General features: G+C 41.8%; 1 long non-coding RNA gene across 2 annotated transcripts in view; it reads right to left on the bottom strand.

Annotated features, from left to right (window-relative positions):
- Nucleotides 1–12,805, bottom strand: part of LOC116961166 — a 46,679-nt gene that overhangs the window by 19,032 nt on the left and 14,842 nt on the right. The gene's annotated exons all lie outside the window — the stretch shown is intronic.

Here is a 12,805-nt window from a genome sequence, read left to right as displayed (position 1 = left end):
TAAACTGCACCTGTATGAATGACGTTGCTAGGCTGAATAATCAGGACTATATTGTGCAGAAGTTTTTTGTTAATAGCGGATCAAAGAAGACAATTTCACTCAACTTCTTAAAATTCGCACAGGGCTAATTAATTACAACTCCACAGCACCAAAATGTAGAAACCAGTTTTTCTTTCCTTTTTCTCATTAACACAAAGATCTCCTGCAATGAGTGGCTGAAAACACTGTTATCATAGCCTGCAATCACACCAGAAATGCGGGTAAAGGGATTTAAGACATAAGTGGAGCCTGAAGTGGCCAGACATCTGACCAGGACTTGTACAGAGTGTTCTCAGCAGATATTTGTTTCCTAGAGCTAACAGAAAACCTTGGAGAGCAGAAGATAACGTAGCACAGTCTTGAGTCTTGAAACTACTCTGTATTGCCTTAAAGGGCTGGGAAAATAAAATATAGAGCTTTTCCCACAACCTCACTCTAGGTACCCGACTCATTAGGAACAGGGGCTAGTTTTCACTTAGAACAGGGCCTTATGTCTGATCAACAAATGTATACAATTTATTTTGAAAATTTACAGAACTTATTTTGCAAATTTACAGTCACAGAGATTAACAAAACCCAGAGGTGCCAAAAGTATGCAAACTGAACTCTTCCTTGGCAGCCATTACAGCTAGTGCTTTTCAAATGAAAAGCATTAGAGTATATACTTGACTATGTTGGACTGTGTACAAGAATAGGTGCTATGTCTGCAAAATGTGCATTTGCATAACAGTCAACTCCTTTCCTGAGAACTTTTATAAAAGAAAACTGTTAAAATAAAACACAAAGTAAATTAATAATTTAGAGATCTCATTTGTATGTATCCACTTCATAAAATATGTGTATGTGTGAAGGGGAAGCCAACTGACCATAAGATAAAGTAACAAGCCATGAGCTCACTGTGTAAGGAAAGCTATTTTCAGTCAAATTTAAAAGAAATGATTTCTATTCAAGGCTTCATATCATGCTCTATTAAATTATAAGAGTGAAAACAGGTTTTGATTTAAGAAGAGATGGCACAGCAAGATGCAATGTGTCAGAAATGTAATTGTATATTGTATGCTGATGCTCTGCTTGTCTTCAATTTGTTGGAGGCTGACCAAATGGGGAAGCTGATCATAGCCAGGGGAATCTTAACCCTCAAGAGTCCAATCCCGCAGCTCTTATGTACAGCAGTAATATTTCCCCCTTGTGTAATCAAAAGGGCAATTTACGGTAGTTAAGAATTCACAGGAAGTAAATCCTCCAAAGTATAGTTAGAGTCACTGGGGCTGGAGGTGAGAGTTGTCTCTGAAAATTAGGCCATAAAGATCAAACCCACAAACAATGTAGGCTGACACAGTCTTTAAGATGGACAAAAATAATCTGTTGAGAGTCCTCCCCACTCCCCAGCATCCCTCTCAATGGCAAATGAAGCCTGGGTGTCATGCAACTAAATATACATTGCAAATCTGTCTCCGAGTACTGGTAACATGCATCCCTGCCTTACCATGTTCCAGTAAAATTCGTGACCCTGGTTCATTAAATCTCCTCATTACCTCCGAGGAGCTTGACTTATCCCTAAGACATTCCTGACCTCTTTTGTGAGACTGCAACCTCCACCAGTCCCAGTCCTACCTGGTTCTTTTGCACCATGGTTGCCAAAACCTGACATCCAGGCAGCTTGAGCAGAGGCAAAGGAATGTATGTATAAATAAGAAAGGAAAGCTATTTTGCAGTTTAAATGCTATCTCAGACATAAAGTTTGATGGCCCTGGTATTTGAAGGGAAGAAAGGAAAGAAAGATTTTGACTGCTGTGATCCAGAGCGGCCAATCTTTGGCTTCTTACAGTGTCAGCGGAGAAAGGCAATGCCCAAGAAATGGAGGGTGCAATACCAAATGAGGGGTTACAGTGGCCAAGCTGGGTGTAGTCTCTGGCGATCGTGCCTAAAGTACTAACAAAATCTCGTCATGTAGGAGGGCAATCATCTTACCCAAATTTAGTCTTCTAGATATCAAGCATCTACTCTTGGTACAGAGACTATCTGTATAGTCCGGTGGGGACTGGCCACCACTGGGGGCAGTTATCACATCCTAAAAAAGGTGGGTAAGCTTGGTGGGCTGTATGGCTTTTGGTACCTATCATTGACCACTGACTATAAACAGAGACTAACCAATTATAATGGATAAGGTTAATGCCAACCTTTTCCTCCCTAGTCCTAGGACTGAATCTCATTCACAAGACTACTCTTCTGCCCAAGATTTACAATTCCAGCCTGTACCGCATGGATGAGTGCACACGTAGAGAAGAGAAAGTACATTGCAAAAGAGGCCCTCTTACCCAGAGCCTTTCAAAATCACCTGAACCTCAAGAACTTCAGTTTCTGCTTAAACTTTCAGGTATTGATGAGGTCCCCAGGCATCTCTGGAGTGAGGAAGGACAGCTGAGCAGCCTGCTCAACCCTGTTCTTCTCTACAGGCTCTGAAAATGGACTTCCAAACAGACAGAAAAATAGTTTCTGGAAACCCACTTGCCTTCCATCCTGCTCCTGAGGTTACTGCTGGTGCAGCAGTCACAGGCAGGTGGCTGGAGGCTCAGGCTACAACTTGCCAGCAGAGGCTCTTCTGTATTCTCTCAGGGGTTAAATAATGGCTTGTACGCATAAGCTGTACCGCTTTAGCCATTCCAGCATGAACACAAACTGGTATTGCCAACCTGGATAGGATATACAGGGTGTACATCTATGCTGCACTAAAGAGCACTGAAAAAATACCTAAGTTGGCTTTATCCCTGTGTCTTTTTTCACTGCCAAGTCAGAAAAGAGAACTCATTAGTGCCCTACTGACAGCAGCAAGTGACTTTTGACTGGAAAATAGATGCTCTGGTGAGCTTTGAGGGGGGTTGCAGGAAAACGTTGGAAAAATAACAGGTCCTTAATATTTGTGCTTTTATGGCTACAGCCATAGTGAGGAGGACCTGAGCGAGAGCCTCACCATGCCAAAAAACTCAACAACTGTCCACATTGTTCAGAAATTAGGACATCTTGTATCTAGAGAGGAGTTTCATAATGGACTCGTGAAGCCTCAATTCATAATGCTTTGCTACTGAACTGCAGTGATCAAGAATGGAACTGTTCAGGAAAAGTCACCCAGAAGAGCCAGTACGTGGTTCCAAAGTACTCCTATTTACCGGTACAAGAATTAATGACTATTCTGAATAGGTAACAAATCCCAAGACAACAGGAAAAAATTGGGGGGAAAAAAAAAAGAAAAGAACTGAGCGTTTAACTTGATAAGCGTCTCAGGATTCTTGCCTGAGATTAGTTGATGAATACATGAGCTGGTTGATGCCGTACTTACATCAAATCCTACTTTTCTTTTAGGCTCTTCCTCTTAACCCATAATATGACAGGGTCATATTTATTTGCTGTTTTCCAAAAAGCTAAAGGGCATTTGGCAATGGATGAAAAATAGAGAGAAAAACTCAAGAAATGACATTTGCAATCTGAGGGAGGAAATAACAGAGTGACTCACTTTGAGAACAGTGAACTTTCTGAGCCACTACAAGACTCTATCCATTTACCTGGAGGTCTACCTGATGTAGCTTGTCATTGCTACAAAACTTTTCTCTTGGAAGATCCTGACTTGCAGAGGTCCAGGAAAATGGGATGGAGGGGAAACAAAATCAAGTGGTGTATTCTTCTCCAGCATTCATGCTGCCAAATGAAAGCATGAGTGAAACATGCAAAACCTCACAGGAGCCCTCTGGTTCCCTACAAATGGCTTTTTGCTTATCATTGGAGTTGCTCTGCAAATCACAAGCATGTATTCTACAAGATATAGAATACAATTGTTAGTTCCCTCAAAACTCCATCTTGTTGAAGGCTTTGCTTTTCCTTTAAAATTGCTCACAGGTTTCTGAATGCACAGAGTGACCTGTGTCTGAGCTCACTATTGCATTAGACGTAGTCAGGGCAGATCTAGGGATATAATGGGACAACAGATTGGCCAGTATGTGCACAGATTTCCAATTGCTCGTTCCTGCCTCCTCTGGAAACAATGGAGGAGCAGAAGCAGCTGGTGTGCAGAGGAGATGAAGCGTGACATCTCTCTAGGAGTGTGGACTGCCCAAGCACCTCTGGTCCTGCCAGTCCCGGGCTGTATGCTGGTGAGAGCAGGCGAGCTCAGATGGCTGTTTTTGAGGCTGTATACCATTTGTTCCTGCCCATATACCATTTGTTACTATTGCCCAGCACGGGCACCTTGCTTTGGTCCACAGGGTGCTGTTTGCTGTGCATTGCAGTGCTTCTCCATGTGTTGATCCTGAAAGTGACAGCGATGATGCTGATAGGGTTGGGCATTATAAGATGCTTGACAGCCTTCTAAGTCAAATTTGGCCCTTAGAGTGTTACAAGGGGAAAACAAACCAAAGTGCGGCTTACACAAAATGGTTTAATAAAGAGACATCTTTCTCCATGTCCTCAGCTGGACTTGCTGGCTTCACTGACATCAGTGGAGTCCCAGCCTGCACCAGCTGAGAATATAGCCCACTAGACTATGTATTGCCATGTAAAATTCCTGTGAGCAGTACAGTTTTTCTCATTTGTTGGTTCTGCCATCTGGCACAGCCTTCTTATAACCTTCTCCATCACTGTCCTCTGAAACACCTTTTGTGTTGTCTATAGACATGTCACTTTTCACCTGCTAAATACTAGCTTTATGACTAAACACCTCTTCCGATTCCTTTTGAAATCACTTCACAATGTTACCTTTTTCTCCCTCACAACACCCTCAGGTGTCATTATGCAATGCTGTACTGTGTTTCCAGGTGCAGTATGGGTTAAAAGAATACAGCTCCAGTTTTGCAAACATTTGTGCAGCCCTGCTGCTTTAATGGATCCCAGTGACTATAAGTAATAAAGGGAAACCAGATAATATACTCCTTCCCGTGAGTTGCATGTAGGTTGGCTACATTTCTGAATTCAATTCACCTCCTGAGAGAAGGAGCTTTGCCTCCATTATAAGACAGACATATATCATCCTGTGATGGCACTGCAGGGTCAGACTGTAGCCGATGAAAAGTCATGGATGTCACATATATCAGAATGAGACATTTAAACTGAAAATTCTTGCAATTGATACAAAACACAGTCTCCCACAAAGTCCTGTGGTCGTCTACTGAGGGATGGGATTAGGAATTCTCCTGCAGAGATTCTCACATTTAATTTCCTTTGATTGGGTAGCCACAGGAGGTTGTTCCTGAAGATGTAGATGCAGAACTCGAGGAAATCTCCTGGGCTTGCTCTCCACCCTCAGTTCTCTCTGACTTCAGGGACACTTACAGTTGTCCACCTCTCTCAAGTCAGTGACTTTGGACTTTCGGGCTTTGGACTTTCAGGCTGACAAATATGCTAGATTATAGCCTTCCTCCCTCAGAGTGAATGGTAACCTGCTCCACAAGTGGCCTCACTGATGTCAGCAGAAGTACCTGAGAACTAATAGCACCTTTGCAGTGATTGAGAGCACCAGATTCTGATGAAAAATTACGTCAGATTTAACTTTTTCCATTTTGAAGGGTAATAACCAGCTCCCTCCTTCTCTGATGAAAAAAGAAAAAACTTTTCTAACTACATATAAACACTATCTCAACCAGTTAAGTGTAGAGTATTCATCACACTGAAACTACAACAGGACTTTTAACAGGGCTGTACCAGATGGCCTTCATGGCTTTGTTCTCATGGCTCCCAGGATCCTGCACACAAGTCTGGAAGGACAGTTAGGACAGAAGGAAAGACACAGCCAGGACCTGGTTCTGAAGCCTTCAAGCACTGAGGTTAGAGGGAGCTTTGCTTTCAACAGAGATACAATATTTGCCTGTGAAGAACTTGTCCGCTAATGATTTCAAGAATGAGAGAAAGGTGATCTAAGAAAGAAAACTGATCTCTTCTGTCAAAGACCATTTATCGCTCATAAATCAGACATTATTTCCTGTCATCATGAAAGACTTGTGAACAAGGTAATTATCCTGCCTGAAAGAAGACAGTTTTTCTGGTGTGGCTATACCGTGTCCACCGCACACATAGCAGCTCTTCAGAAAGAGGTCATTTACTGGTAATTTCAGTCAATATTGCTTGTTGTTCTCTGTGCGATCTTGCCTGCTTTTTCGCTAACTCTTGACTCCTGGGAAAACGAGGGCAACAACCACAGCTCCTCTCCAGGCCCAAAGCATCATGGCATGGAGCAATGAATAGGCAATTCCTAATGGCTCCTGGAGCACTTACAACTGCAGCAATAGATTTGTTATTTCCTATAGATATTGCTGAGTGGATGGAAAATATATTAAAAAGTTCTACGTTTCCAAAAGTGCTGCCGAGCTCTTCTCTCTTTGAGACATACCTGAAGAAATGCATTGCTCTGGTCAGTACCTATTAGCTGATGGTTAGCAAACAGGAAAGGTGGGAAGCAGATGCATCAGGGTGAAGCTTTTCAGTGCTGCTCTGACCAGAAGAGTTAAGGCACAGCACAAGGAGTTACTCTGAACCTTCAGTTTTCATGAGAGTGGGAAATGTTCAGCAGCTCTTGGGTGGTCCTCAGTCTGTTTCAAGACCAGGGCTTTTTTCGGATATTATGTATGGGTTGAACCACTTAGAGTGAATAAACAGCAACTCAAAAATAAATTGTGAATGTAATATCCAGGGTAGGTGACCTCTAACAGCAAACAAAGCAGAACTTTTGATCTTGAGACACGTTGTTTCTCCCCTGGAGGGTGTCCTTTGATTCAGTCTGTGTTTGTAAAATGATTAGAGAAAATGAGATATATTGCAAAAGATCAGGAGCAGCAAGAGCCAAATACAAGAGAAAACATTTAAATACAAAAGCAGGGGCAGCAGAGGGGCCATACAGAGAGAGAGGTTGTCTCCATTTCACTAGTGCTTCTTTCCCACTTGAAAATACACTGCTGAGAGATTAACTGCATGAAGGTAAAACAAGGGTGGGATGTAAGAAGAGGAGCGGTGACTGATTTCTATGACTCCCTAATAACTGTCTGGCAACCTGCCATAGTGGATCACTAAATGCCATGAATCATTTTCAGACCAAGATCAAAGAGTAAAGTGGACATTGTTCACCTAGCTGGGCATTTGAGCAGGGCTTTGACTATCTGAAGCCTTCAGAAAACCATTGTTTTTTTCTCTTCTCTAACCTCTTTTCATCTCTGTTTCCTTCTAGATTCAGCTATTTACTTCTTAGTCTACCTTATCTATTTCTTACTTAATCAATCACCTTAATCAAGGAGCAGAATTTCAGCTCATTTCAATTTTTTCTTACCAAGAAGAAGTCAAGCCTAAGGATTTCTATTATTTTTTGTTCCATTCCAAGTTTTGTTCCTTCCAAGTGCTGCACCTTGTATTGAGTGAAATAGAAAAAAATCTCCTTTGGGGAAAAATAAGGATTGACTACTCCTTTGCCTGATGCTATTTCATATTTTGCCTCCATCTGAGTATAGTGTCTTGTAATTGGAAGACCTATGGAACTGGCAATCAAATTATTCTAGTGTATATGCAGTTCAGATCCAAATAGCCAGCTATGGGCATCCCATAAACATAAATCAAATAAATCTGTATAGCAGGAGAAATTTGTCTTATTCAGATATCTAGAGATGACAATGTATGTCTGAGACCTCTACTAAAATGAAAGTATGATGCATAGAAAACAGCTTGGAGAAAAGGTAGCAATCAATACATTGAAAACAAGAAATGGAAGACAAGGCTGTAAATTTAAGCATCACGAATGCCACAATACTTCCGAAGGATGTTTGACAGACCTCTGGTGCTTTTATGGATACAGCAGTCATGCCTGAGATTTTCAAAATCTCCACTGAAGCTGCAGTTCTGTCACTCTAAGCTGACCTAGGTTGCCGTTACCTCTTGACTACCTGCCCCTCTGCCCCACAGCACTGCTGGTTGGATTCTCCGGCTCTCTGTCACATTGGCAAAACCATACCTAATCCTGCAGTGAGTTGGTTTGGAAAGCTAAATTGGAAGAAAAACGGTTCTTTTTTTTTTTTTTTTTTTTTTTTTTTTTTCCCCCCATGAAGTGATTTGCTAGTTTCTCTCCCTTAACTGTCTCACTGTATGATTAGACAAATATCAGTGAAGAGAAGAATGGAGAGTGCATCTAAGGTGGAGGGCAACCCCACCTTAGGTCATATTTAGCTGTGGAATTGCATCTTTAAGCACACAGTACCACTCCCAATCAAGCATATGTGTGGATGTGGATGTTTCAAAAGACCTACACATTCACTTTACTGCAGTTGCATATGTTTGTTTTGATACAGAATTCTTGGAACACTGGGTCCACTTGCTTCATGAGTTAATCACACAGAACCACTATACTCTTTGGCATTTAAACCTTCATTAAAGATCAAAAAATGCTTCTATTCATCATGGTTGTTCAGGAAATCTTCCTAGCAGGACCCAACTGTGCAGTGTTTCCCTTCTCGAGTCTGAAAATAGCCTGAAACAATACTGACAAGAGAGGTAAACGCTGCCCAAATTGCTTATTTCCATTCAGGCTTTGACTCAAAACCTTATTGACACCATTATAAATGTCAACATTTGATACATAATACATGAATACATTTTAGCAGATGGAGAGGAATGGAAATGAAGCCAAGATGCAGTTGAGGCTGCATTTGGAAATTCTGGAAGGAGGAGGATGAAGAAAGGAGAGATGCCAAGAAGGAAGTAGAGCAGAAACAGAGAAAGGAAGATGGGAAGGAAGAGGAGAGAAATCACTCCTACTGAGTTCTGCTGAATCAAGCACTAACAGAGAGAAAAAATAACAAACTGTCCATTACCTTCTGCAGCAAAAGATGAGGCTTTGTCTTCGCTCATTCTATGAAGACCCCTTTGAGATGAGCAGGAGTTGTGCTGTGGACAGAAGGCAATATGCTCGCCTATATTCGTATCATAGCCCATCCTCCATAGCCAGGCATGGAGTTTGTTCTCCTCCATGGGAAGCACAAGATGCCCCCTCCATCAGAGCCAGCTTAACTAAAACAGTCCATTAAACACCTATTTTAGCTTAACAAGAGTAACCTGCTGCCTAAAACCAATAGCTATATCAATGTTAAAAATTGCACGAAACTTCTGACAGGGTTTTGTCATAACTAAAAAATATGATCATTCTAGATTAAACAGATATGGGATGCAACCATTAATCATTCAGGCTGTTAAGAAATTTATACTTTTTTAAAAAGCTCATTGCTATGCAGCATAAAGACAGGCAATAAGGATGAACTGTCTGCAAAACAGTCCTTCCAATCTGCCCATGATATCTGTATTTTTGGGGTCTAATAAAAAGATGCCAGAGGACAAGATGAGAAAAAATGTGCAAGCAAAAGCTTAACTTAAGATTTTGCACTCTGGGGACCAGGTTACCAAGAACTACTATTGTTACCCACATATGAAACAGGCACAGAACATGATTTTCAGAAATCCCTTCACATTTTCTAAAGAGGAGCTTCTACAAATCTTCTCCTTCCTTCCTCTTCCTATGTTGTTTATGTGCTGAATATTCACACTTCTTTTCTTAGAAACACGGTTGATTTGTCCCAGAGTCTCCGCATTTAAAAGATAAGTGTATTAACTCATGATACTCACTATTCTCATGCTTTTCTTTCTGAAAATATAAAAGAACAACCATAACTCAATACTCAAAACAAATTTCCCTAGGAAAGCAAGGGATCTTTTCTATTTCAGATCCTTGGTAGCTCCCTTTTCATAGCGTGGACCTGTTTGTCTGCTTTCGGTCTCAGAATTGCTTATCTAGCCTTCAGCAAGTGCTATGCACAAGCATAAGTCTGACAAACTTGATTTATGTTAAGAAATAATTTTTCTGTTGTCATAGAAACCACTGCACGATGATCCAGGCATGAGTAAAAAGTAACAATGATAAGCGGGCTGCTGGCTTTGCCAGTGAAATTCCCCTCGTTGTTGATGTCCCACCAGTTATTTCCTTGCCCTCTAGGGCAAAAAGGGTAAAAAGGTGGTATCTGGAAGGATGGCTGAGAGGAAAAATTTGTCTAGAGGGTGGCTTCAGTGTCATAAGGCAGGCACATTTTCCAGTCCAGCTAGCACAGCTTTGTCCTGCAAGGCTGTAGCATTGGGAGCAAAATAAATGTTTCATTCAAATAAGGATCAAAACTGGACTAGAAACCCCCTGAGACTGTTATAGGGACCTCCATGCCACAGTGGAGAGAGATGGAATAATTTGCTTCTCTTATGCTTCCATCGGCAGGAATTTTGCTTTTCTTCTTGCTTCCATCAACAGGAATGCATCATATCCACATTTTAACGTTTGCACAGCTCTTGCCACTGCACTATGCATAACCAATTACTGCTTCAGTAAGAGGAAACATCCACCTGGACAGTAGTAAATAAATATAAGGGAGTAAAAGAATCAATGAACACTGATGATCACGGCAAGTTCACGTAGAAGTATCTTCACCCACTCAGCACTGCCTGCCCATGAGCTCCATGCCATAACATAGGCAATTACACCCTGCCCGATAGAAATGATCCTTCATTGCCATTTTTATGCAATGACAGCACCGGAATGTATACTGTGTACTACAACACTTACACTCTACTCAACATTCACCATCAGTCACTGACATTTTAGGGATGTTTATCCCCGAGATTTACAAGGGCAATGAACATTGCTAGTACTTGCCACTACAGTTGTCAGACTGATTTGACGTTCTTTCCCCAGGGAAATCTGTTTCTGCATCTGCTACTGTTGGTTCAGCTTACAACAGGCTTTCAGCTAAAGGGTTGTTGCTGTGGATCTGTGGCCTTGCAAAAAGGCAAAAGGACAAAAGTGTCGCTGTGAAAAAGTCAGAAAACCTGTATTGTTTTGTGCAGGCTTGGAGTTCCTCTAAGCAATGAGTGGAAAAGCCAGAGGATTCCGGTCTGGAGCGCTCCTCTGTTGCAATTAGTACTGGGAACAGTCCAAAAAGATGAGGACATGGATAGATTACAGTTTCTTTTTGCCTCTAATGCTGATTAGTTGCCATATGTCAATAATTAGAAGAGAGTTTAGTGAACAAATATTGCCTCTTTTTCTGCTGGTGCACTGTCCAGACAGTTTTATTTCCCCCTATTATTTATCATTAGAAAATATTTGCCAGACAATCTCTTGAAGTCCTTTCTGATCTGAAGCTTACTGATATTAATTCTGCAAGTGCAAGAAACAGAGGCAGGTCTGGCATTGCTTCTGATTCCTGATAAGGTGAAAGCAGCTTTTAGCACTGGGTGTGCCAAGGATTGTGGAAAGTGAATTCTAAATGGATATTTTCCAATATTATCTGTAAAACGCATCCTTGTAGCCTTTACATGCAGCTTTCTCCTTGTCAATAAAGAAAAAGCCACAGAACACAAGGGGCAGGAAGACAGCTGAAGTAAACTTGCCCAATGATTTAGGTGGATATTAGTGGACATTTTTGACAGTACTCACTGGAGTCTAGTTTCAAGAATCTGAATAGAAAGCCTGGTTATTTGCTTCTGTTCTCCAGATACACAAAGGTGCATGGGGGATGGAAAAATTAAAACAGAACTTAATTATTGTCATGATTATTGCTGCTAGATCATAAGAAAGTGCCTATCTGCCACTTCTTCCCTATGTGCACATGTACACGTCTCTTTTTATGTTCACTGCCTGTCCACAGCTTGTCTTATACATGCATCTCGTTATGTCTCATTATCACATTTCATTCCCATGCTCTTTATAGTGCAAAACAAGGTGTGTATTTGGTTATGAAAATGCTGGAGGGGGTGAGGGCGTTTTTGCATGGGAGATGCTGTATTGCCATGTCAATCATCGTTCATTCTCTTTCTTAGTCTTTGCAGATTAATGCTGGATGAGCCTCAACTGGGATGCTTCTGGCACTGGGGAAGCTGAGATTTAGATCACAGATTCTCAGCCCAGGTCCACTGGCACATGATTCACACACTGTTATCAAACTTGCACTGAGGGGCATGAAGCTTTCCTCCCACCATGCTGAAAATCTGTTTTAGAGCTAAGCATAACTCATGGGTTGCTGGGGGAAGATTGTCTTTCCCGGTTGAACTCTTTCATTCTGGGTCTACATTATATATTCTATATATTCTGGGCCTCTTTTTTTTTTTTTTTTTTTTTTTCTTTTTTCCAGAAGAAAGGCTGCTGTCTCTCAACCAGCCCAGCTACCGAGAAAGGAGTGGGAGAGGGAGACCACAAGCTTCTTCTCCAGCACTGTAATACCCACTAATGCTGGCTGGGCATGCTGTTTCTACATGTCATCCAGACTCCTCCTGCAGTTTGTCCCCCCTGAGTGTGAGTACTGAAGAGCTTTCTGCAGTTGTAGCCTGCTGTCGAGATGCTTCTTGCTTTCTCTTTTGAGGTGAGCTCTTTTGAGTTTTGACCTATGTTCAGCAGGAGATACCACTAAACATTGGGACCTGAAGGCTGCCAGGGTCTCTTGGAGGAAGCTTTCCTTTCTTGGAGGCAGCAGGGTGTGCAGAGGGACTATAGTGGGAAAGACCTAGGCACCTTCAGCATGAGAGAGAAGTAAGAATGGGTGGAAGCAGAAGAACTGCAAAAGCAGCCACGGCAGCATGTCTGCTCAGCAACAGTAAACCAAAACCCATTCAGCTGGAATAGCAATGGCTGCAGAGCAATGGTGGTTGCTGTGACCCGAGGTGTAGGCATCGTGTGTTCAACTGCGTAATCTACACTCTCAAAAAGGCAGGG

The sequence above is a fragment of the Tyto alba genome, unplaced genomic scaffold (genome assembly GCF_018691265.1).
Source record: "Tyto alba isolate M040663 unplaced genomic scaffold, T.alba_DEE_v4.0 Super-Scaffold_46, whole genome shotgun sequence".
Classification (NCBI taxonomy): domain Eukaryota; kingdom Metazoa; phylum Chordata; class Aves; order Strigiformes; family Tytonidae; genus Tyto; species Tyto alba.
This window is presented reverse-complemented; position numbering and strand designations above follow the sequence as displayed.